This window comes from Drosophila virilis, chromosome 4 (assembly GCF_030788295.1).
Source record: "Drosophila virilis strain 15010-1051.87 chromosome 4, Dvir_AGI_RSII-ME, whole genome shotgun sequence".
NCBI classification, from domain to species: domain Eukaryota; kingdom Metazoa; phylum Arthropoda; class Insecta; order Diptera; family Drosophilidae; genus Drosophila; species Drosophila virilis.
The window spans coordinates 6,551,200-6,559,062 of record NC_091546.1 but is presented as its reverse complement, the minus strand read 5'-3'; the positions used below and the strand labels follow the sequence as shown (position 1 = coordinate 6,559,062).

Sequence of the window (7,863 nt, the reverse complement as noted above, 5' to 3'; positions counted from 1 at the left end):
CTCATGCTGCAATTTTAATAAAAAATTAAAAAGGAAATAACTCGGCTAAATTCAGTCCGATTTCGAAGTGATATACCTCTTTCTACTCGTACGGATCCCGACTATCGATTGCCATCAAAAAATCCACATTCTAAGAGATGACCCAAATTGACCGAAAATACAGTGTAACCATCACGTTTTTTTCGAAAAATGACTTTTTTCCGAAATCGAAAAACGTTGATGGCATTCGATTCTACTGACCTCCGCGGGTAACCCCTCCCAATCTGCCCTCTATCGGGCTTCATTTGGCCGAGATATCACCATTTAAAGTTTTCCAAAAACATGCGTGTGGTTATGGACACAGAAGTAAAGGAAAGCATTGCATACTTTTGTGATGTCCACATAATACGTTTGAACCTATTAGAGTAGCTTTTCTACAGCATATTCTTGGTCTGATCATAAAAATAAACCATTCACAATATGCTCATGCTGCAATTTTAATAAAAAATTAAAAAGGAAATAACTCGGCTAAATTCAGTCCGATTTCGAAGTGATATACCTCTTTCTACTCGTACGGATCCCGACTATCGATTGCCATCAAAAAATCCACATTCTAAGAGATGACCCAAATTGACCGAAAATACAGTGTAACCATCACGTTTTTTTCGAAAAATGACTTTTTTCCGAAATCGAAAAACGTTGATGGCATTCGATTCTATTGACCTCCGCGGGTAACCCCTCCCAATCTGCCCTCTATCGGGCTTCATTTGGCCGAGATATCACCATTCAAAGTTTTCCAAAAACATGCGTGTGGTTATGGACACAGAACTAAGGAAAGCATTGCATACTTTTGTGATGTCCACATAATACGCTTAAACCTATTAGAGTAGTTTTTTTACAGCATACTTTTGGTCTGATCATAAAAATAAACCATTCACAATATACTCATGCTGCACTTTGAATAAAAAATTAAAATGGAAATAACTCGGCTAATTCAGTCCGATTTCGGAGTGAGGTACCTCTTTCTACTCGTACGGATCGATTAGATGGTAATCGTCTTAAATACGAAATTTATAAGCATTATTAGTTCTACTTGTAATTTTATAATAAAATTGATAAAGTACATGATATAAATAACAATTATACAGGTATATTATGGGAAATAAACATATTATATAATAAAATAAATGAATTTTTTGGTTTTGTGCTATTTGGAACACAATATTCAAATATTAACGGTTGTTGTTGGTCTCGCCGCTAGCTGGATCAGATTTGAATAAGAATTGCAGCTGAAATAACAGGGGAACAGAAATGCATACTTTCGTTGTCGCTATTAAGCAAAAGCTTAAGCTAATGCTTAGTTATTAACCCATTTAATTATGTTTAATTTAAATTAGTGCATCCTGGTGATCCTATTGATCCTGTTAATGGTATCGTCATAGTTTTATATGATACATAAAATATCTTCCTCCGAGGTGTGTCACATGTGCCTTAAATATAAAAGATTCCGAATAAATAATTTATTTAAATTATTTAATTTAAATTACCAAGTCTTTTGTTTCAGCCATAATTTATTTGTGCTCCTCGAGGACACGTCCGATGTGCCTGAAAAACATGAGAATCCCCAATTAGTTTTTTATTTTAAATTAATAAATTTAAGGAGTCAAATCTCGGGCAACTCAAGTTCGATCCGCGACATGGTCTTTTAAAGTTCTTATAAGTTATTATACATTCTTACAAGTGCATGGATTTGACGTATTGCTAGTTAAATTAATTAAATTAACTTATTACTTTATGCTTTTAAAACTTGCATTAGTTGCTACAAAACTAATTTCCGCTGGCGAATATGTTTTTAAATAATTTGTTCCAGTAAAGGAAAATAGGTTTTGCAGTTTTTGTAAAATATTTTTGTTTTAGTTGACACAAAATAACAAATGTCATGCAAATAAAAGTAAATAAGTCTCTTTTCAAAAGTTAAACTTTAAATTTTGGCATGTTGTTTATATTTGCTTGTAAATTAAAAATATTCAAACCTTTTTAAAGCTAGAAAATACTGCATGAGTTGTCCGTTAAGGCAAATGCGTATGTGAAAACTGTTGCTGAGTTACGGAAAGTTTTCAATTAGTTCTTGTTGTTGTTTGAGCACTTCAAAAACTCGCTCTTAAAATGATTGGCCCACGCGCACATCAAGTTTTGTATAGTTAGCTACAAATTTTGTATACCCTGCTTCGGTGAGGTTTATAGTTTTGAGTAAATATGTATGGCAAGTCAAAAGATACCTTCTTGTTGAAATTGAATACATATGTTTGTATGTATGCTTATCTGCCTGCCATGTATTTTTAGCGAAGCAAAGTATGTCCAAATCAGAATTTTTACTTTATTTTTTTGTCATATGCTTTAAGTTTATAAAACTCTCCTCTAACAAACTTTCTTTTGAATCTAGATTTTGGAATTTTGAGGAATGTATCGTATGCCCTACATATTATATATATATATATATATATATATTGTATTATACTTCTCGATATCGATATCGATTTTAAGCTGGGTTTTGCATATACATCAAGTTTGGTCCTATTCAAAAGATAAATTAGAACAAATTTCTGTTAAATGATATTATTTTGATTCTGATATTGGCTCAATCGAGAGTTAGTTACAGGGTATCTCTGAGTCAGCTCCGACGTAATTAGTTGGTAACCATGGAGAAATAAATGATAAATATAATTGTTTTAAATTGATATGAAGCACATTTATAGAGTATCTATAAGTATGATAAATTAATTGAATAGCTTGTTCAATGTGGAAGCCCGCTTGTCTGCTTGCAATAAGTTGGTGACATTAACTAGGGAATACATGGGATTTTTAAAGCTGTTTCAAGTCTTTCGATATGCACTTTTACTCAATGCTAACAGCCAGAACATGGATTACAGTAAGACCATCTAATTGACACATCGATAAGAGAGGAAAGTAACGAAGCGCAAATGATACAATGGCACACACACACACATCTGGTAGATAGTGTTGTATACACTGACTGCTAAAAGTTGTTGCACGAGCATTTGTATGCCAGCTATTTTGGTATTAGTGCCCCTTTGTTGGAGCCATCCAGCTGTCTCGCTCTGTCGCACTTGCCATTTCCTCAATGGCAGCAAATTTGTTGGCAACAATTTGAAACGCTCATTTGTTGGGGGCATTCAGTTAGAGAGCCTTTGATGCTGACTGGAAGTGAAAGCAACGAGAAGAAAATAAAAAATGACAACAAAAAAAAAAAAAAAAAAAAAGAAAAAGTCGAAGAAAATAAACTTTCCAACTAATAGTATAAAACGTAATGGGAATCGGAATCGGATTCGGCTTGGCACTGGGGCAGGGGCCACTAGAAATGGGAATAGAAATGACAAGAAAAATACACTTAGCAGGTTGGGTGTCGAGTGGGTGTGTAATTTCTTGTAAAGTGCTCAATGAATCGAAATTAATTAGTAAGGGAAGCGAAAGCAAAGCCCGAGAAAGAAACCAGCTAAGCAAAGCAAAAGCAGCTGCCAACAATTTGCAACCTGATGGCAACAAAGTTGAAGAAAATAACGAAGCCAACAGAGAAATGAAAAAAAAAAATGTGTATAAAAAAGAGAAAGCAAAATAAAATTAAGATTTCCTTTTGCCCTTATAAACATTTTCATGTTTTTTTTTTTTTTTGTTTTTCCTTGGTCGTTCTTTTGACTTCATTCGTTTTGACTGGGTTTTGCACATTGCACGCTTTGAAGTGTGGAAATTTAATTAAATTCAGCTGGCGCAGTAGAGGCAAAAAAAAGAGAAATGAAATCAAGATGAAATAAACTAGGCGACAACACACAATTTTGCGGAGCGGGCAACCAGTTTACAGCCGGGTTTCGTCCTGGAAATTTGCACTTAATTAGAATTGCGATTACGGGATCTTAGTCTGAGCGGCTTTGGGCGCACCACTTCTTTAAGTAGTTGGCACATTTTTGCGTAGCTTAATTAAATTGCTGGGTCACAGCAATTTTTGAGTTAACCCAGCGCTCCTTCCCAACTCTATCTCGCTTTATTCCATTTAATTTCGTACATGTCCAGAGCTGCACACATAAATTGTTACGTTTAATGTTGCCTGAGCAGGCGCAAGTGCAATTCCAGAGAATTTCAACTCTTGCCGACAGAAATATTTTCCTAGAACAGCTTTGTGAAAATCATTTGGCTGTCTAATTGTCAAGCGTATTCTTTTTGCTTTCAATGAATCTATAAAATTGTGGGCAGTAGTGGCAACGCCTTGCTGATAAGACTACAAGGCCACAGCGATATGCTGACAACGCCGTAAAGGAGAGCATCGTGACATATTTCAAATTAAATATATATTATTACTTACATAAATATTTATTTAAGCAAATCTTGTCTAAGCAAATCATTTTAAACTCAAATATGTCAGCGTTGCCATATGTGCTTTAAATTGCAGGGTGGCAACACTGTGAATATATCGTCATGTTAAGATGCTTGTCAAATTTGACATACGCTTCAAAGACTTGCAAGTCTTTATCAATTTAAATTTTAATTGAAATCTTTGGGCGCACACTCAAAGTCATCCAACAGGCAATTGGGTTGAAATGGCTTAGAAAACTATTTCAGTTATTTTTGCTCACAATTTCGAACATTTAATTGCATATTTCGTTCAGATTTTTGGGGCTCAACACTCGGAAAGTTGTACTAATATGCCGATTTCAGCAACAGCAATTATTACCAGTATTTATGGTTCGCTGCCTTGGCCTGGCCATTGTTATTATACTTTCAAGTCTGTGGTATTTTTCTTATGTCCCAGATGGGTCTGGGGGCCTGCCTTGGCTTGGCCAAGTCCTTCAAGTTAACAACGGTAACATTTTGCAGCTGTGCATTGGTCGAGTACGGGACAAAACAGTCGCCGGCAAATCCAAATTACTTAACGTCGGTGCACGGCCTGCGTACGATACGGTACGGTACGGTTAGAAGCTTTGCTGGGCGCCGGTTCGGCGGGTCTGACGGGTCGGTCGGAGCTGATGCCCGAATCGGAGTTCTGGCCACTTCATATGCTTGCCGGACTCTGGCACTTGGCAACGGCCAAGAGGCACTTATTTTTATTAACTTTTTGGCAACTAAGTGCACTTCAATGTCCGCTTTGAGTGTGTGTATGCGTGTGCATGTATGCGTATGAGTCTGATTGTCTGAGTGGGTGTGCATGTGTGTGAGCCTGTCGGTTGTTATGTGAACGAATCATTTCATTCAGTTGGATTGTCTTTCCAGCATTGACAGTGTTTGCCATTCAAAAATACTTCGTTCTTTTTGTTCACTTTGTTTAGTTGCAGTACTCTATCTAGAAGTTGGACGGGCCATATGGAAATGTTGGTTAGGTGAAACATATAGAAGATAAAAAAGCGATAGATAAGCGATAGATTTGGCAATAATCTTTAACTTTTTAAAGCTGCTTAGCTTCCTAGAGAGGTCACAAAATTGTCCATGCCTCGTTGTTAGACGATAAATTAGCGATAAATACGCAATAATGCCAGCTAAATTTCATACATTCTGGCTTGTTCGTTGATGGATTTGTGAAATCCAATGAATTTGTCAAACTTCCAGAAATTTATTTCATTTTCTATAATCGCTGGAATTGTCATACTTTTCGGACTTTGAAATCTGTTTCGAAATTCGCAATCAATTTTCATCTCGCTGATGCTTTTACTTTTTTGTTTTTGGCCGACAGATGAAATTTGGTTTAGTCGTATCTGTTTTGGGTCGCTTTTATTTACCCCACCGGCTGTTTGGCGAAAATCCATAAGCTGAAACAAGCAAAAACCATTTGAATTGACTTTTTGGAATTTCGGTTTTTTTTTTCTTTATATTTTTTGGTTTGCTTTTTGTTATTCGCGTGAAGCGCATGAAAGGCGAACGCAAACCAAAATGGATGTGTGCCCAACTCAATACGCAGCATAATCCCTAGCCCGCTGTTTGCTAACTCTCTCCCGGGCACTCTTGCACCCTCCACGCGCCCAACCTACTCGCATTCCGTCTCGCTCTGGCTCTGTCTCTGTCTCTGTTTGTGGCAAAAAGCTGAAATTGAAAACTCAAAGTACATACAATGGTATTGCCATTATGGGCGCTGCTGACATCCATATGTGCAGCAAATTTTCCAGCATTTTGCACAAACACACGCTCCCACGCACACACGTGCACATTCATCACACGCACATTCATCTAAAAGCAACACACACACACACACACAGGCAGAAACACCTGCGAAACAAACAAACGTTCAATTATAGCATACTTTTGTGCGTTCTCTCAAAATGGCGTCGCACATTTTCGCACAGTCAGCAAAGTTACAGTTGCCGCTCCTCTTGTTATTATTATTTGTTGTTTTTCTTTTTCAGTGCTTTTCACCTGGTTACCTGGCTTAGCATTGGATATGTCTCATATTGAATGCCATTTGCAACAATAATTTCAATATTGAGTCTTTCGAATTGAAAATGAATGTGGAATATGAGATTAAGACTTCAATTTGTTATGTTTTGTTAAATAATTGCGCACTTTTGAAAACATTCAAATAAATAAACAAAATAATTTAAAATTTTCCGTATGCAAAATAGTTGCAGTGCCTAATTAGCACAGTTTGGCTCCTAAATGTTAAGGGTATTGAGTATTCGTTTTCGCTTGTATTTTTCTCAAACTAGTTTTGTTCGCTTTTTGGTTCTTATCCAGTTTTTATGCGCTGTTCCTTCAGTAAAAAGAGAACATCGGTTTTGTGCAATGCTCGCCTAGATGTCTGACTGTATTTACGTCTATGGAAGTCTTTTTTAAGGGCGTATAAGATGTCACCAATCTGTGCAAATATACTACTGAGAATCTTCTTCAAAGATTAAGCCAAATATATATGTAGCAATAGTCGCTTTCGATCCCCAAAAAAAGTTTCAATCTTCTTTCAAATGCGCCGCAATTGAAAAAAAAAAATAAAAATTAAAAAAAGGATATTTTGACTTGGATATCTTTGACTTAGAGCTACTAAACTGCAAGGCAAATAGTCTATATGTCAAATTATTATCTTAGCATCACAATGACATTTAAACTGTGCGCCTAAAACTGTTATGTTGATATTGCTGATGTTGATAAAGATTTTACAAGCAATGCCTCACAATTGACAGATTGAAAGTCACTCAGTTTTAGGAGCACAGTTTCGAGGTCAGAGCAAAAGATTCGCATGTAACAAAGATTGCCTTTTGTACAAAATCTATGAAATCTACAGTTTTAAGCCCCATATTTACAGTTTAGCAGTCACTCACAGAGTTATTCGACACAGCCGCTATCTTGTATAATTTGAAAGTCGATGGCTTATCATTTGCTTTCAAGAGGCATTTGCTGCGCTTCCAAGGCATTGTGTACAGAGTATTGCGCAGCCGGGTATTATCAACTGCTTGGGTTTTCTTTCTGTTTTTTCTTTTCTTTTCTTTTCTATTCTATTTTTGTTTAGCACAGCATGCATCAGCTTTGTGCCGGTGTGCATTGGCGATGGCTTCATTTGGCACACAATAACGTGAGGCAAGAAAAAATAGTGAACACGCCCACACACACACACTCACACACATGCGACCGCCCACATAGATGAGCTGTTGCCATACTCGAATATGTGTGTGTGTGTGTGTGAGTGTGTGTATGTGTATGTGCAACGCGCACTGTTGTTGGTGGCACTAATAGTTTTCAGCTCGTAAAAGCTTTGCTTCGATCTTGGCTTGACTTGCTTCGACTTGGTTTGGTTTCACATGGCTCTGCGTCATTTGTTGCTGCTGTTGTTGTCTCTTCTATTGTTGTTGTTGTTGCTGTTGTGTGCTTAGCATGGCGGAAACTTCCCAGGCAATT

General features: G+C 36.8%; 1 long non-coding RNA gene across 1 annotated transcript in view; it reads right to left on the bottom strand.

The window, feature by feature from the left end:
- Positions 1-1,092: 1,092 nt before the first annotated feature.
- The window catches only part of LOC26531518 (uncharacterized), an 81,888-nt gene continuing 75,117 nt past the window's right edge, over positions 1,093-7,863 (bottom strand). The window contains exons 6-7 of the long non-coding RNA XR_004304567.2: positions 1,527-1,584; positions 1,093-1,469 (exon numbers count right to left, since the gene is read on the bottom strand). This is a non-coding gene — a long non-coding RNA (uncharacterized lncRNA). The remainder of the gene's footprint in view (positions 1,470-1,526; positions 1,585-7,863) is intronic.